At 34.8% G+C, this 19,229-nt stretch overlaps 1 protein-coding gene across 12 annotated transcripts in view; it reads left to right on the top strand.

Annotated features, from left to right (window-relative positions):
- Window positions 1-19,229, top strand: part of FKBP5 (FKBP prolyl isomerase 5) — a 162,996-nt gene that overhangs the window by 22,776 nt on the left and 120,991 nt on the right. Inside the window, exon 1 of one of the 12 annotated variants that reach the window (XM_072641875.1) lies at window positions 13,244-13,626. The exons of the other annotated variants lie outside the window; for them this stretch is intronic. The gene's annotated coding sequence lies outside the window, so the exon portion shown is untranslated. Of the gene's footprint in view, window positions 1-13,243; window positions 13,627-19,229 lie in introns of those variants that run through there. 12 annotated transcript variants of the gene reach the window in all.

Below are 19,229 nucleotides of genomic sequence, written 5' to 3'. Positions count from 1 at the left end.
ATTCAGAAAGATGAGTCTTCTTGACTCCAGCCCCAGAAATCTTATCCCTACTGGCACTACCTAGCTGACCAGTAATTTTGTTTATAGAAAATAATAATAATAACCCATGATCATCTCTTTGGAACACAACTAAATATGGCTTCCAAGTCAAGGAGGGTTATCATAACTAAATATCATATTAATAACTTAATGTACATGGATGGCATCAAGTTATACAGTCCACTGAAATACAGTAAATGGTATATTCATCTCTTGGGAAATTTTTCTGATGCTATTAGATGTCATCTTCATTCAATAAAATTATTTTTTGAAAAGAATAAATTCATTAGTGTATTACAAAAAAGTAGGCATTGAAAGTTTGAACTTGAATCTAGAGGCTGAATTGAACTAAATGGAAGAAGGTGATATATATATATATATATACATATATACATACATACACACATATATGATATAAGATATATATTATATATACACACACACACACACACACACACACACACACACACATATATATATATATATATATATCTTGATATTTCCCAGCCAAGACACTTTGAGCAAAGTGCTGTCAAGAAGAAAGCTGTAGCTGTATATATCAAAACATTTAATGGCATCCTGAAGTCAAAGCTTAATGGAAAGAACCCATTCAGATTAATTAACACCTGAGCCATATCACTCTAAATATACACAACAAACTTGACAATAAATTTAGAAAACATCCAAACAGAAATCCTGGAATAGTAACAACATGCAGGGCCATCACTCCAGGACAACTACAGAAAATCTAATAAATATTCATTAAACTATTATGAGTCAGATACTGTGCTTAGCATTAAGCATACAAAGAAAGGCAAGCAATAGTCCCATCCCTCAAGAAGCTTACAATATAATGGCGGAGATACCATGGAAACAACTATGCACATGTAATTTAATAATAGATTACAAAATATCCTCAAGAACTTAAATAATAGAGGGAAGGCACTCGCTAGATTAAAGACGGATTAGGAAAAGGTCTCCTTAGATGATGATTAATAGGTCTTCTCAGAGTATACGATAAAAAGATTAAAAACTACTGGAGTACAGGAGTAGGTAGATGGTTCAATGGATAGAGCACTAGCCTTTGACTCAAGAGGACCTGACTTTAAATCTGTCTCAGACACTTACTAGTTGTGTGACCCTGGACAAGTAACTTAACCCTGACTGTCTCCCACAAAAAAAAACCAACAAAAAACTGTTGAAGTACTTCTGGATCAAATACACATCCCTTCACAGAGCTGTAGTAAAACCCTCCAAAAACTGTCAAATGTAACTGAAAGTTGTTACCTCTGAATAGAAACCATAATATAGCTAATAACCAAGAGCAAAATCAAAAAGACCTCCATAGATACAATATACCAACTAAGAAGGTGCCAACAAATAGTTGCATCATGCAGATAAGTTTAAAAAACAGAGCACTTAATATAAAATGCAAAGTTTAGCATTCAAAGACCTTTCAAATCTAGCCGCCTCCTACCTTTTCAATCACCTTATACCTTACTCCCTAAAATGTATTCTTCAATCCCGTGACACTGGCCTCCTGGCTGTTCCACAAATAAAGCACTCCATTTCTTTGCTCTGGGTATTTTTTTTCACTAGCTGTCCCCCATGCCAGAACACTCTCCCTTTAAATTTCCTTTAAATTCCAACTAAAATCACAGCTTCTACACAAAGCTTTCTCCAGTCCCTCTTAATTCCAATTCCATCTGTTAATTATCTTCTGTTTATCCTGTATATAACTTGCTTCACATATATTTCTTTGCATGTTGTCTCCCCCGTTAAATTGTCAAGTTCCTCAGAAGCAGGGAACTGTCGTTTGCCTCTTTTTGTATTCTCAGTGCCTATTACATGATTACTGATTGATTAATAGCCATTTAGGACCAGGTTGTTACTAACAGAAATTATGTAAGGGTTATCTACCAGGTTGTCTGATCAATGCAGATAATAAATCAGTACAGATAATAAAAGGAATAGAAACTGCAACATTTCACATCAAGTTGCAAAAATTTAACACCTACCAAATATTTAGAGACATCATCAGTTGATGAGAATTATGCACCCTTGTCATAGTTTGTGATCCTTTATAATAGATGATAAATTTCCTAATTACAAATACAAACCACAAAAGTTCTTCAAGAACTTTAAAAAATTGTATGAGAACTAGATATAGCAAAATCACAAATTGTTGCCAATAATCACTCAGATAATAGTTATCCATAAAAATTTAAGAATACTTTAATAGGTATTACCATACCAAATATTCTTAATTTCCAAGCTACATAAAATAAACTGCTCTAAAATAGAGACCAAATGAAAGAAATCAAAACCATGTGGAAACAGGATAAAAACCATTTTCCCCATTGTCCTCCAAAATCATGCTTGATTATTGCATTGATCAGATTTCTCTAGTCTTTCAATGTTGTTTTTCTTTAGAAAGGTGTAATTATTGTATAAATTTTTCTGCTCACTTCACTTGGTATCAGTTCATATAGGTCTTCCGAGGTTTCTCTGAAACCATCCATTTCATCATTTCTTATAATAATATTGTTGTATTATGTTTATATATCATCATTTGTTGAGCCATTCCCTGATAGGTAACCCTCTAGTTTCCAGTTCTTTACTATTACAAAAAGAGGTGCTAAATTAAAACAACTCTGAGGTACCACATCATACCTATCAGATTGGCTAACATGACAAAACAGGAAAATGACAAATATTGGTGAAGATGTGGAAAAATTGGAACATTAATGTATTATTGGTGGAGTTGTGAAATGATTCAAGCATTCTGGGGAGCAATTTGGAACTTTGCCCAAAGAGCTATAAAACTGTGCAATTCCTTTTGACCCAGCAATACCATTTCTAGGTCTGTATCTCAAAGAGATCATAAAAAAGGGGAAAGGACCCACATGTACAAAAATATTTATAGCAGCTCTTTTTGTGGTGGCCAAGAATTGGACATTGAAGGGACAGTCACCAATTGAGGAATGGCTGAACACATTGTGGTGTATAAATGTATAGACTTCAGAAAAACTTGGAAAGACTTGCATGACCTGATGCTCAGTGAAGTGAAGAGAATGTTATACATAGTAACAGCAACGTTGTGCAATGACTGCTTTGTTAGACTTGAGCTATGTCTAAGACAACTCCAAAAGACTCATGATGGAAAATGCCCCTTTCCCCTTCTTCCAATGCATTCTTCTTTCTCATCCCTTAATTTTATTTTTCTTAGATAATCATACCATCATCTTCAACTCACTTCTCTGCTTTCTGTCTATATATTCCTAACTGTACTAATAATGAGAAGTTTTTAGGAGTTATAAATATCATTTCCCCATATAGGAATATAAATAATTTGACCTCATTGAATCCCTTATCTCTTTCCTGTTTACCTTCTTATGCTTCTTTTGCATCTTGTATTTGAAAGTCAGATTTTCTGTTCTGCTCAGGTCTTTTCATTAGGAATGTTTGAAAGTTCTCTATTTCATTGAATGTCAATTTTTTCCCTTGAAGGATTATGTACAGTTTCACTGGGTGGGTGATTCTTGGTTGTAATCCTAGCTCTTTTGACCTCCAGAATATCATATTCCAAGTCCTCCAATCCTTTAATGTAGAAGCTGCTAAATCTTGTGTTATCCTGACTAACTCCACAATATTTAAATTGTTTCTTTTTGGCTGCTTGTGGTATTTTCTCCTTGATCTGGGAGGCCTGGAATTTCTCTGTGATATTCCTGGGAATTTCCATTTTGGGGTCTCTTTCAGAAAACTCTTGGTGGATTCTTTCAATTTCTATATTACCCTTGGGTTTTAGACTATCAGGACAATTTTCATTGATAGTTTCTTGAAAAATGATGTCTAGGTCCTTTTTTATTATAACTTTTAGGTAGTCCAACAATTCTTACCTACCTCTCTTGGATCTATTTTCCAGGTTAGTTTTTCCAATTAAATATTTCACATTTTCTTCTGTTTTTTTTTATTCTTTTGGTTTTACTTGATTGTTTCTTGATTTTGATAATGTCATTAGCTTCCACTTGCCCAATTCTAATTTTTAAGGAATTATTTTCTTCAGTGAGCTTTTGTATTTCCTTTTCCATTTGGCCAGTTCTACTTTTTGAGGAGTTCTCTTCAGTGAGTTTTTGTATTATCTTTTTCCATTTGGCCAGTTCTGCTTTTTAAGGCATTCTTCTCTTCATTGATTTTTGTGCCTCTTTTACCATTTGGACTCTTCTTTTTTTTGAGATGTTACTTTCTTTAATATTTTTTGTGCCTTTTTCCCCAAACTGTTGACTCTTTTTTTCCCATGATTTTCTTGCATCACTCTCATTTCTCTTCCCAGTTTTTCCTCTGCTTCTCTTGATTTTTAAAATTCTTTTAAAGTTTTTCCATGGCCTAAGACCAATTCATATTTTTCTTGGAGGCTTTGGAGGTAGGAATTTTGACTTTGTTATCTTCTTTTGAATGTGTATTTTGCTCTTACTTGTCACCATAGTAACTTTCTATGGTCAGAATTTTTTCTGTTTGTTCATTTTCCATCCTATTTCTTGACTTTTAACTTTATACTAACGTGGGGCTCTGCTTCCCAAGTGGAGAGGGTACTGTCCCAAGCTTCAGGTTTTTTGTGCAGCTGTGTTCAAAGGTAATTCTGGGAATCTGTAAGTTTTTAGTTCTTCCAAGGTGGTATGATCTAGGGAGAAGTGTGTTTACTACTCTCCTGTATTATGCACTGGTTTGTGAACAACTGATCACAAGCACTCTTTTAAACCCTGGAATTGTAACCAGTGTCCCTGCTTCACTGCACAGCAAGCTTTGCTGGCTTGTTCTCCCCCTTTCAATGGGATTAAGACCCAGGACTGTGACCCAGATCCAAGCATATGCAGTGCAACATAGTCCTGACCCTGATAGCAGCAAAGGGAACCCTGTAAATTTCCTTTTGATTCACTGACCAATTCCCTTACCATGCGTACACTGAGAGGTCTGGAAACCACCACTGCTGCCACTGATTCAGTTGCTCTGAGTCCTGCTCCTGGTTTATTGGATCTTGATCTGCATTGTCCTGTACTGCTCTCTCATATAAGTACAACAGACCTTTCCTGCTGACCTTCTAAGTTATCTTGAACTGGAAAATTGTTTCCCTCCATCTTTTTGTGAATTCTGCCACTCTAGAATTTGTATAGAATCATCATTTAAAGGGATTTGGAGGGATCTGGGGGAGAGCTCAGATGAATCCCTGCATTTACTCCTCCATCTTGGATCTGCCCTTCCTTTTATTTTTTAATATACATTTTCAGAGATATTTTTCATCTGAGGCCTGCTTTATCTATTTTCTAGAAATCTTGATTTTTCTAATTCTTATTTTCTTTTACATTAATGTCAATTATTTGCTTTTCTGATTATTGATTGTTCATTCTTGATTATTGATTATTTGAGATGACACTATTAAGTTTCCTTTTAAAATGCTCTAAATCACTATTGATTAGAGAAATGCAAATCAAAACAACTCTGAGAAACCACATCACACCTACATGATTACCTAACATAACAAAACAATAAAATGATAAATGTTGGAAAATTGGAACACTAGCACCTTGTTGGTGGAGTTGTGAACTGATCCAACCATTCTAGAGAGCAATTTGGAACTATGCCCAAAGGGTTATAAAATTGTGCAATAGCTTTTGACCCAGCAATACCACTTCAAGAGATCATAAAAAAGGGGAAAGGACCCACATGTACAAAAATATTTATAGCAGCTCTTTTTGTGGTGGCCAAAAATTGGAAGTTGAGTGGATGTCCATCAATTGGGGAATGGCTGAACAAATTGTGGTATATAACTGTAATGAAATACTATCATTCCATAAGAAATGACTTGAGAAAGAACTGGAAAGACTGGAAAGAACTGAGATTGAGTGAAATGAGCAGAACCAGGAAAACACTATACACAGTAACAGCCACAATGTGCAATGACTAACTTTAATAGACTTAGCTCTTCTCAGCAATGCAAGGATCTAAGACAACTCCAAAAGATTCATGATGGAAAATGCCTTCTACATCCAGAGAAAGAACTTTGGATTCTGAGTACAGATCAGAGCAGACTATCTAATCTCTTTTTTGTTTGTTTGTTTCTTCTCTTTTATGGTTTCTCCCATTGGTTCTAAATCTTCTTTACAACATGACTAATGTGAAAATATATTTAATATGAATGTATGTGTAGACCCTGTATCAGAATACACACCATCTTGGGGAGGGCAGAAAACTGAGAACTCAAAATCTTATAGAAGTGAATGTTGAAAACTAAAAATAAATAAATTTAGAAAATTAAAAAGTTTCCTTTTAGATATGTATAATTTACTTGTGTTACTTTGACTTGAGTTAACTTGAATATATCTCATTCTCCTTCAGTCCCTCTCTACTAAAAACAAACCAATAAAAAGTAGGTTTGTAGATTGGGTTCAAGTTTTGCTCAAAATTATGTTTTATTTTGCTTCCTTTAATATTTTTATTATGAAGGACAATTCAGTGTATCTTGTAGCAGTGGATTCTTTTTGTCATAACCTTTAAACACCTATTAATAGGTTCAACATTCCATGTGGTTTGTGTGCTTTGTGCATGCTAAGTCGATGAGGTTCTTTGGTGCCTGCCTGTGTCTATATTGGTTGCATGTTATTATCTATAAAGGATATATTTAGTATTTCTGCTTTTTTACATTTAGTTCTGATGTCTCTGAGACTTAGCATATAGTCTATTTTTGAGTAGGTATCTTGAATATGAATGCAAAAATCTTAAATAAAATACTAGCTAGGAGACTATAACAATATGTCACAAAGATTATACATTGTGACTAAGTGTGATTTTTCCCTGGAATGAAGGAAAGACATTAACATAATTGATTATATCAGTAAAAAATTTAAAAAATCATATGATTATGTCAATAGATACAGGTAAGTTCAAAATGGATACATGACCTAGATATAAAGGGAAATGTCATAAGCAAGTTAGAAGAACATGGAATATATTACCTATCAGACTTATGGATGGGAGAAGAATTTATGGAGATGCAGATGGAGAGCACTGTGAGATATAAAATCGATAATTTTAGTTACATTAAATTAAAAAGGTTTTGTTCAAATAAAACTAGTACAGTCAAAATTAGAAGGAAAGCAGAAAATTGAGAAAAAATTTTTTATTAGTTTCTCAGATAATGGTCTCATATCTCAGATATATAGAGAACTTTGTCAGATTTATAAGAATGTGACTGATTTCCCAATTGATAAATGGTCAAAGATTTGAACAGGCAATTTTGGGATGAAAAAAAATCAAAGATATCTACAGTCATATGAAAAAATGCTCTAAATCTTTGATTAGAGAAATGCAAATTAAAACAGCTTTGAGATATAATCTCACACCTAGAAGACTGGTTAAAATGATAGAAAGGGAAAATGAAAAATGTTGGAGGGGATATGAAAAATTTGGGACACTAATACATTGTTGGTGGAATTGTGAACTGAACTAACCATTTCTGAGCAATCTGGAGTCATGCCCTAAGAATTATAAAACTCTGTATACCCTTTGACCCAGCAATAACTCTATCAGAAAACACTATGTTCTAAAAATATTTTTAACAGCTCTTTTTGTGTTGGTAAAGTACTAGAAACTGAGGGGATGCCTGTCAGTTGGGGAATAGCTAAACTAAGTTGTAGTATATGATTGTGATGTAAAAAATGACAAAGAGGTTGATTTTAGAACAACATGAAAAGATGCATGAAATAACATTGTATATTATATAGTAATACCAATATTGCTCAAGGAATAACTGTGAATAAGTTATTCTGATTATTATAAATATTCAAATCAATTACAAATTCATAGGCAATTACTTGCCTATGAAGCAAGATGATATCCACCTCCAGAGAAAGTAGCATGCATAGTAGGATTTTACATATTTATGTATACACACACAATTATATGCCCACCTTTCTGTGTGTGTACATATGTATACATACAGACATGTGTATGTATATGTATGCATACATACACACATATGAGACAAATGGTGGCCTTCTTGACTGTAGGGTGGCAAGGCAGGGAGAAAGTTTAGAACTTAACATGTAACAAAAAATTTTTAGAAAAGAAAAGGTATCTTATGGTGCACAAAATATGTGTATTTCATAATGTTTCTATTCAGGAGATGCCATAAGTCTTTCACCTCTAAGGTTATTCAACAGTTTGTTCAGTTATATTATTTTCCTCTTTGATTATCTTTTGAGAGAGGAACATTAAAATCTACAGTTATCGTTGCTGTATCTTTTTGTATTCGGGTGTCCAGTTTATTCTTGATATTTGCTCATTATCTGTCATTCCTGTAAGCATAATGTAGTTTTCCTGTTTATCTCATTTGATAGTATGAATTTTTATTTTTGCTTTGATAGCACTCTAGATTTTTTGCATTAGTTGATGTTACTTATTTTCATCCTGTATGTGTTTTTTAAAAAGATGTGTTTCTTACATATAATGGGTTTTGAGGGTTTTGTTTTCTTGTCTCTTTTGCCACTGACTCAACCCTTTTTTAAACTCATCATCATAAGGAAGCAAAATCTAACAAAAGATTCTCCAAAATTAAAATTTCAGAGCTCAGTTTCTAAATTTTGCAAAGGCAAATTACCAGTGAGTCAGTGTCCTGAGTTACTTAGACATCTCATTCACCTTTACTCTCCTTTCTACTAAAAGCCAACAAAAAGTAAGTTTGTAAGACTAGATTTAAGTTTTACTCTAAATTATATTTTATCTTTTTTCCCCTAATATTTTTATGAAGGACAATTCAAGGTGTCTTGTAGCATGGTGGATTTTTTTTGTCATTACAATTAAACATTAAGTAATAATATTCAGGGCTTTGTGGGTGTTTGTGTTTGTGCATGCAAAGTTGAGGAAATAGACTTGATTCCTTGGTGCCTGCCTTTTAAGAGGCTTATGTTCTAGCTGAGAAGCCAGGACGTAACACAAGAAGATAAATGACAATTTAAGGTAAGTAGCTATTGCTTAAATCACACTTTGGGATTTGCATACTTTCAAACATGATCTTATTTGATCATCATTTGCCTTGTAGTGAGCACCAGTACAAAATACAGAACTGCACTGTCACTGGAATTTGGAGGAAGAAGAGATTACTCTGATTTGGAGCAACTGGGAAAGATTTTTGGGAGGAACTTAAGTGGGCCTCACAGGATAGATAGGACTCATAAAAGTACATATGAATTGACTGTTCCAGGCATAGAGAGGGAGGAAAGTTGGGAAGAGGTGGGAAAACAAAGATGACTAAACAGGAAATTTTCATGTAGTGAAACTGAGGGAAATTAGAGTGGAGTCAGATTGTGGAATGCCTTGAATACAAGACTAAAGATTTTGGGCTTTTATCTATAGGAAAAACATGGAAGATTTTTTCTGAAGGTGGGAGAATGTGCTGTATGATCTTATAATGTATACAAATTATTTCTAAATCTATATTTCTAGCCTTGACTTCTTGTCTAGTTCTTTCTCCAGTTCTCTACTTGAATGGAACATCTGCAACACTTAGGAACTGCATCTAAGCAATTTGCTCTTCTACTGGTTAAGGCCAGTCCTGGCTGCTTGTTGAACAAATTACTTAGTAGACACATTACTTTACTTTTCTTGGTCCCAGTTTTCTTGTTTGTAAAATTAAAGGGGTTATACCAGATGATCACTGCCAGCATTTATATTCTGTGAATAAAGCATCATCATCCTTTTCATCATCACAATTCTCTAGGTTTGTAACCTTAGAGTTAGATATGATTCCTTGCTCTCTTTTGTCCTTCATTATATCCTGTTGATTATAGCATTGTGGAAAAAAGGATGCTTTTTGTCGTCAGGGGTCATGGATTCTAATTCCTGCCCTGTTGCATACTAGCTGTGTCCCTGTAACCTCTCTGGGCTTCAGTTTTCTCAGCTGTAAAGTTAGGGTAACATCCTCTCAATACTCTGAGATAAAATGAGATTGTGCGTATTAAGTGCTTTGTAAACACTAGTGCAGAATGTACATGTGAATGTCTCTTTCTGGGATCACTGCTGTCTCTCTTCAGTAAACATTTATTAAGGATCTATTACGAGCAGGGCACTGTGCTGGAGGAAAGAACTCCACTTGAGCTGTTGTTCGTCCTTTGTTCTCAGAGAGGACCAGTGACGTCTCTTGGGAAATATGACAGACATGGAGAATGTGAGGTAACGAAGAGAAAGGCATTCCTTATGAAGGAAAGTCTAATTCTTGAAGGAGGCTAAGGATCCTAAGAGACTGAGCTGAGGAGGAAGTGCATTCCAGGCATGAGGGACAGACTGTTCTAAGGAACAGAGATGAGATGGAATGTTGAGTTCTAAGGAACAGCCAGTGGGCCAGTTTGGCTGGAACATAAAGTTCTTAAAGGCAATAATGTGAAGTAGGAAAGGTGGGTTAGAGCCAGATTGTGGTAGGTCTTAAATGAGGCTATATTTTATTCTAGAGACTTTTAAGAAGTCCCTAAAGGTTTTTTGAGCAGGGAACTGGGATGGTTTGACCTATGCCTTAGGAATATTATTTTGGCAGCTTTATGGAGGGCAGATTGGAGAGAGGGAAGAATGAAAACAGGAAAACTAATTGAGACTAGTATAACAGTCTAGATGTAAAAATTTGGGGGCCCTGAGCTAAGATAATGACTGTTAAGAAAGATAGATATGGGAGATTTTGGTATGAGTGACAAGACTTGGCAACTGATTAATATGGGGAAGAGACTAGTAGAGGGAAGGGTCAATTATGAGAGTTAATAGAAATGGGGGAAGATTGGAGGAGAGATGTTAATGTGCCATCTAGGTAAAAGGTTCAGCAAGGATTTGGAAATCTAAATCTGAAAGATTAGGGCTGGAAATGGGAGGCATTTGAAGAAAGATGCTACTGTGAGCTTATGAGGAAAACATCAGGTTCCCTAGGGGGAGAGATGGTAGAGAGCGAGCGAGCAGAGGGCTCAGGAAAGAACTTGGAAGTTTAGACATTGGGAGGGAAATAGAGGATGATCAAGAGAGGTAGACTGAGAAGGAGAAACAGGAGAGAATAGTGTAAAGGAAGTCTAGGGAGGACAATTTTGAGGAGGAGGAGGAGACCAACATATGGTCAGAAGAAGAAGCCTGCATGGAATTTAGCAGTTAAGAGATGATTGGTAACTATGGAAGTTAATCTTTTATATTATCTCACACTTGTGCTTTATTCTTTGTGTCCCATAATTTTTTATCTTTATACTATCTACATTTTCCTTTTATATCATCTTCTAAAAACTATTATTTTTAATTTTAAAAGTAATAATCACATCAAAGACAGTTAAATGAATTTGCATTGTAAGGAATAAAATTATCCATGAAACCTTTTTATTATTTTACCTGTACCCCCTTTACCTAGACATTTTGATATTCTGCCTTTGGCTTTTTTGTTTTTTAAAAAGTGTACTTATAGTCCTTGTTTATATATATTACAAAGATGTATAAAATATAATTTGCCCAAATATGTTTCTAATATTAAACTTCCTATTATCTTGGCACATATTTGGAAGTTTTCCTTTCCATTCTGATTCTATGGAATTTAAATCTCTTATGTGGGTTATTTTTTTTCCTTTGAAGATCTATTTACCCAACTCTGTCAAATTAGTTAACTATAATAAATTTGTTTTTTTTTAATCTTTAGGTGATACTTTCCAAAAAAAATCAATCTTTTTATTCTCAATGTGTTTAATTTAGGGTTTTCAATTTTGTTCCTTATGAAATTGATTATTTTTTCAAATTAGAAATAATTTTTAAGGTAAGTTTGTAGATAAGGAAAACATTGGGACTTTTTTAAAAGGGGGAAATAAAACTTTAGAATTTAAGTGGTCCCTTATACATGAATAAATTGGATTAACAGATTACTTAATGGGTATGTGGGTGAGATTGTTTAAGTCCTTGGTGATTATTGTTATATGTTTCTATTATTTGTACATAGACTTCAGCTGTTGTTCTCTCAGGATTTATGTGCATAATGGTTATATTACAGTAGTATTACTTATATACTATATTAATAATAATAAATAGTAATATGGTTAATTTAGCAGTGAAGTGTAGGTGTATTTAACTCAATTACTGCATTCATGTTGATTATTGTCAAAAGTAGAAATACCATGATGTGTCTGTTTTTGCATTACTCTAGAGTTGTGTCTACTGTCTAATGGGAAACTGAAAGCTAAAAGTTCAGGAAATGTATTTCAGCTGTGTGGAGGAATAAACTTATGTATATCTCTCTCTCTCTCTCTCTCTCTCTCTCCCTCTCCTTCCCTTCCTTCCTCCCTCCCTCCCTCCCCACCTCTCTCCACATACACACACACACACACACACGTGTATTTATAGATAACATCTATATATGTGTAAATGCATACATATACACATACTTTATATGATAGTAAATCCTGCAATCTATGGACTTTGAAGACTTCAAATTTTGGATGCAGTCAGGAAATTAAAAGGTTAAGGATTCTTATAGTTAACATTTATTTTTCAGATGCTTAAATATGATACCTTAATAGATTCAGTATGTGCAATGCAGGCCAGGAAAATTGAGCAATAGTTTAAAAAAATGCTGCATATTACTGTATGTGCTCCGATATGCCCTGCTTTCAAGAAATAAAACAGCTGGCATCTAAGCTAAGTTGCCCAAAGATTTTATCTTATTTTCATAAAGTTATTAAATTGAATATAAATTATATAGGCCAACCTCCTACCGAGTGTAAGAATTCCTTCTATAACATCTGTGACTGGTGGTCGTTAAATCTCTTCTTGAATATTTCCAGTGATGGTGAGCTCACTACTTAAAAGGCAACCTATTCCACTGAGAGGCAGCTGTAATTGTTAAGAATTCTTCCTTATATGGAGCTAAAAATCTGCTTCTTTATAACATCCACCCTTTGATTCTTTCTTAATTTTTGAAGTTGGGAAGGAATTGTAGAGAAGTAGAGAAAAATTAAATGTTTTTTCCCTAGTTTTCTCAAGGTCCTAATGGCATTTTAAATTAGTATCTTGTAAAACTGTGGACATAAGGGTTGATTTTTCTAGTTCTTAAATTTTTTTTTGTTTTAGTAAATGTGATATTACACAGGCCTAGTTATGTGTATGGGTTCCAACACTTTTTATGCTTAGTTCTTTTTGCAATTTATAATTGATATAGGTTTAAAATCCTTATTTAAATGTTTTGTAAGCATTTTAAGTTTGTATCAAATGAGATGCTGTGTAAAGAGCTTTGCAAACCCATAAAGCAGTAAGTAAATGCTAAGGATATACCATCACATAGAATACTTGAAATTCAGTACTTTACAGGATTATTGCACGTAAGACTGTGACTCTTCAGGGGCTGGAGACAGCACCTAGACCTGTGACTTCATTTGTATTAGCAGCTCTTTGGTAGGAAAACTCCCCTTACCAAGGACGATTGTATTTTTTCAGCAACTTGAAGTCCTGAAGAGTAAACTATAGTAGTGGTCTAATATTCCTGCATATGGAACTGCAAAGCTTGAGAGCTGCTAGAACCAGACTGAAATGGTAAGTGGGAAATGTTCAATAATAAGTAAAAATGTAATAAAGTATCACGTTAACGTGTCATATTCTTAGCAGCATGCTAAGATCCATTTCTATTTGAGTCTGATACTGTGGACCTATAGCATAAAGAGGTAAACCTTAAAGTGGATAATATTTCTTTTCCATGGGAAAATGACTTGTAAGAATGTCTGTTTTCTTTAATGGCAGCTAGATGCAATTAACTACCATCAATAGAGCTCTTCATCTATCTTTTGGATTTGATAAGCAGTAATGAGGACCCAGACTTGGAAGAGGAAGTAGTGGCATTATAAAGTCTATTAAATTGTCTGTGGAGTAGGAAAATGGAGGTCAAGCTCATTGACTTTGAGCTGTAAGATTTACAGTTACATGTCCCCTATGAAATTGTCTGAACTACTAATCCTTGATAATTAAATACATTCAATATAGGGAACCCCCAAGTTGCTCCCACAGCTCCTGTTAGTTTTAGAGAATTGCCTGAAGCTAAGTGACTTAGTAATGATTCTACAACTAGTATGTATGTGTGAGAGTCAGGACTGGAAACCAGGTCTCCCTGATGCTAAGGCTAATTCTCTATCTGCTATGCTAGAAGTTAACTGAATATGTTTAATTATGTGTGAATAACTGAAAATATTCAGTAATTTTCAGGCAATGTGAGATAGTAGAATGCTGGACTTGAAATTACAAAGATTTGGGTTCAAATCCTACCAATAACAATAACTATTTAACCATAGCCAAATCATTTAATAGTATAACTCTGTAAGACTTTTGAGATCTACCTTAGTGAAGTGAATTTCCATACTGGGAATTCCCTGCACTATAGAAATCATAGGTTCTACCTGGGTGGATTTACTGTTTGTTCAGCCCATTTTTCTTCTAATATCCTCCCCTCCACATATACCTTTGTTTTGAAGAAATGTTCACAATTTGAAATTAATATACCTATTGATAACTTAAAAGGACTTCAAAAATGTTAACTTAAGGAAATTGCTCCACTTTGTTTGAAGTAAATTACCTGAAATGAAATGGAGGATACTGGAGGGTATGTTATAACATCTCCCTCCTTTGTGTTACTTCTTATCTGTTCTTCCACTGTTGTCTCATTTTTCAAGGCATACAGAGTGCTTTGTTTTTTGTGAACTTAGATCCTAAATCTTACATCCAGTGCTTACTATAGTATTTGTCACATAGTAAGCACTTAGTAACTGTTTATTGATTGACTGAAAAGACTAAGTCAACACACCAGTGACAGTCTAATATGTTGTAGGTTATTGTTCTGGTAGTGAGTAGGATCAGAGATGGGAGTAAAGGAACGGAAATAAGCTGTTGATAAGTGTGAAGTGTCCAGAGAAAGAATAGCAGAGTCTGAATGCAGATCAAAGCATACCATTTGTGTTCTCTCTCTCTCTCTCTCTTTCTCCCCCTCCCTCCCTCCCTCTCTTTCTTTGGTTTTGTTTTGTTTCTTCTCATCCCATTGGTCCAAATTCTTTAAAACATGACTAATGTGAAAATATGTTTAATATGAATGTATAAGTAGAGCCTATATCAGATTGCATGCTGCCTTAGGGAGGGAGGAGGGGAAGAAGAGAGAGAAAATTTAAAACTCAGAAGCTTCTGGAACTGAATGTTGAAAACTAAAAATAAATAAACATATATATTTTTAAAGTGTGAAGTGATGGAAGCATCTATTGGGATGATGGCTCTAACTCTTTCCCTTATTCTTTATTGATATCTTTTGGGTTTTATGTCATTTATTTCCAAATATAGTCTTCTCTCCAAATTTAGCAAGGCATCCTTTGTAACAAAGATTTAAAAAGAAAGGGGAACAAAACAGTTCAGCAAAATTAGCCAATGCCTGAGCTGTACCTGACAGTATATATAATATTCCATACCAGTGAAATTTCTAAGGAGTTAGGTGAATCCTTTCAACTTTTACCTGGGGCAAAGCTTGATCATTATAAAAAACTGCATTCTTTCATGTTTTTGTTGTTGTTATTCTTTACAATTACATTGTCATTGTCTATATTGTTTTGCTGGTTCTACTGTGCATCAGCTCACATAAATTAGAGCTAAAAGGAACCTTAGAAAATATCTAGTCTAGCCTCCTCATTTTATAGACATGGAAACTGAGGTCCAGAGAGGTGAAGTGATTTGCCCAGTGTCACATAGGTCGTAAGTGGAAGGATTGGAATTTGAATCTCTGGACTCCAAATCAGCATTCTTTCCATTGTACTATTGTATGTGATCTTTCTGTACTTACATGGATATTTCATATCCCTCATTTCTTGTGGCATGGTAATTATCCATTGCATTTATGTAGTCAAATTTATTTAACCATTTCCAAATTGATCAGCCTCTACTTGTTTTCAGGTATTTTTGATCAATCAGTAAACATTTATTAAGCTCCTACTATGTGATAAGCTAGGAGCAGCTAAGTAGCATAGTAGATAGAGTGCAAGCCCTGTAATCAGGAGGATCTGGGTTCAAATCCATCCAGCCTCAGACACTTGCTGTGCAACCCTGGGCAAGTCACTTAACCGTGTTTGCCTCAGTTTCCTTATTTGTAAAATGAGCTGGATTAGAAAATGGCAAACCATCTCCGTATCTTTGCCATGAAAACACCAAATAGGGTCGTGAAGAATAGGACACGATTAATGGACTAAACAACATCAAATGTGATAAGCACTGTACTAAGTAAACACTAGGGAATGCAAAGACTAAAATGAAACAACTTCTCAGGGAACTTGCATTCTATTGACTATGCATACACAAATGATTATTGAAATTATTAGTGGATGAGCCAGAGTAATGAGCATTTGTAGTTAGAAGAGTGTAAGATGAAGTATGTAGGAGAAGGAAGAGGTGTGGCCTTTTATTAAGGGGGCTTGTTTTGTGAAGTTTGGATTCAGTCAAAGGGTTGCACTTGAGGACATAGAGGGCTACATGTGGCCTTGAGACCACAGATTCCCCACCACTGGACCAGACTATAGTATACGAAGAAAAAGCCAAAGACAAGCAAAAAAAAAAAAAATAAAACTTAGTAACTATAGGACAGAAATGGAATGCCATGTAACACTAAGATGGATACTTGACTCTCTTTCTCCTCACCCCCAGTTGCCCATCTTATTTGCTACCCTTTTTGGTGTTTTGCTTATTAATTCCTTTTTCCCCCTTTTATCTGGTTATTTAATTCCTCCCCTCAGTTAATCAAATTAACTGTCCTCTTCAACTAGTCCTATTCATTAGTTTTTAAAGTTTTAGTTTTTGTGTCTCTTTCCAGAGAGAATTTTTCTTCATTGTTCATCCTGTTTGTCTATTTGACACCCTCGTTCTCTGGTTCATGGTCCCAACAACCTAGTCCCTTTCTATTCTCTGTGTTCCTCATGAAATCAGATCTCTTGAATTATACATTCTGGGTTATTTCCTAGTCAGTTTCTGCTCCTGATTTGTAGGGCTTGCTACATGGATTTTCCTTTTCCATTATATCTCACTCTTTCCTGCAGGTGTAGCAACAATGCGCCATGGTAAGGACTCCCCTTCCCCCACTTCCCTGATTGTATAGTTCATCAATGATCTATACCTTCCCAGTAGTTACTCTCTTTCTCCATTTGCCTCAAAATCTCCTTCTTGGATCCATTTTCTTAATATCCCAGGTGCCAGCTGATCTCAGGAATTCTTGCTCCTCTCCTCCTGACATAGGCTGAGTAAGCAAAACCCAGCACAAGGTCCCTGGTTCCCTTCATAGAACATCTCTTCATCTGTAGGAGCACTGATCAGTGGAAACCTCTCCTACCACTAAAATGAGGCCTCCCTTCATCCCACCTTTCTCAATCTTTCCCTCCTGAAAGTTGGGCTCTTACTCGGAGACCACAGAGATCACTTCTGGTTATTTTTAGCTCTTGACTTAACCTAGTTATATCACACTCTTCTTTATCTTCCTACTCCCCTCCCCTTTCATCTACCTTCCTATTTTGTAATGTAGTACTACAAAAAAACAGCTTGTTTGTGTGACAAAACATGGTTCTGTCCATAATGCCCCTGATTTCTGGCATGCCCTGTCTTATTTAAAAAGAAGTCTCCTACTGGTCTCTCTGTCGACGCAGTGTGGCTATTGCATTCTTGGCTGCTACATTTGTTCACCCCTTTGACATTTCTGTTGTCTCACTTGTCCAAGAAGCAAGCCAATCACTTAAGTTCTGGTTTTCTTTCTAAGAATGTTTGAAATGCCTTTTTATTATTAAATTTTATTTTATTTCATTTATGATTAAGCTCAGATTCACAGGGTAGGTTACCCTGAACTATTGCTCTTTAAAGCAATATTATTCAATACCCTCTTACATTTTCTGGTGAGTGCAAAGTTGTCATGTGTTATTTGAATGGCTTTTCCTTTGTACTTAAAGGTCTTTCTCCTGGTCACTTATAAAACTTGTATTTTTTAAAACTGAATTGTTAAATTTTATAAATGTTTTTTGGACTTTGCAGACTTCAATTTTTTCCCTTTCTAGAGATAATTTATTAATTCTTTCAATTGGTATTTCACTCTCTGTGATCACACATTCTGGGAAGTTTTCTTATATTTCTTGTATGATGACATTCAGTTTTTTTGTTTTTTACTTCTGTGTTCTTCTGGGAGACTTAAAATGCTTAGATTGTCTCTCCTGGATAAAGAACATACTTTCTTTTTACATTGGTGTTTTTTGCTTCTCTTCTTTTAGATTCTCCTTCACTTCTGTATATTTGTATTCCTGGTCCATTGTTACATCTTTTTTGTTTCTTTTGTGAGATTTGCCGCTGCAGATTCCAGTTTTTCTATTCTGGCCATTGTTTTTGCTGTGCGGGCTATAAATTCTGCTCTCATAATAATTCTCAATTTCCATTTTGAACCACTTAGGAATAGTTTGTTGTGTTTCTATATTCTCATATTCCACAGAATTTTCTGTCTCATCTGGTATTGGATTGTTTCCCTTTACCATTCCTCACATAGGACACTCTATTCTATCTTCTTGCCTTTGCATGGACATTCTCCAATGCCTGTAATGGTCTCCCTTCTCACCATTGTCTCTGAATCCTGATTACCTTCAAGATCTGAGCTCATACTGCACCTTCTGCGTTAGGCCTTTCTAGATTTCCACTAGTGTTTTGTCCCCCTCAGTTTTACTTTGTATCTGTTTTATATACATATATGTGTGTGTGTGTGTGTGTGTGCTTGTTATCTCCTCTGTTAACAGATAAGTTTCTTGATGGAAGGAGCTATTTTGCTTTCTCTCTTTGTATCTCCAATGCCTGATACAAAGATGCTTAATAAAAGATTGTTGATTGATCTGTTGATTATGTGTTTATAGGTTTGAGACATTTCTTACTGATCTTTTTCTTTTGTATCATTGAGTATAGTTTCAAATACAAATGTCTTGCTTAAAACAAACCTGACTGGCAAAAAAGACACAAAAACACAAACTTGGCTGAAAAAACACATAAAATGATCACAAAAGTGATAATTTAATTTACAAAAGGATTTGGTGATAGTGATCAATTTACCATATCTTTTCGGAAATGTAAGAAATCATCTGCATTTTCAGACTTGTTATGTG

This window comes from Notamacropus eugenii, chromosome 2 (assembly GCF_028372415.1).
Source record: "Notamacropus eugenii isolate mMacEug1 chromosome 2, mMacEug1.pri_v2, whole genome shotgun sequence".
NCBI classification, from domain to species: domain Eukaryota; kingdom Metazoa; phylum Chordata; class Mammalia; order Diprotodontia; family Macropodidae; genus Notamacropus; species Notamacropus eugenii.
This window is presented reverse-complemented; position numbering and strand designations above follow the sequence as displayed.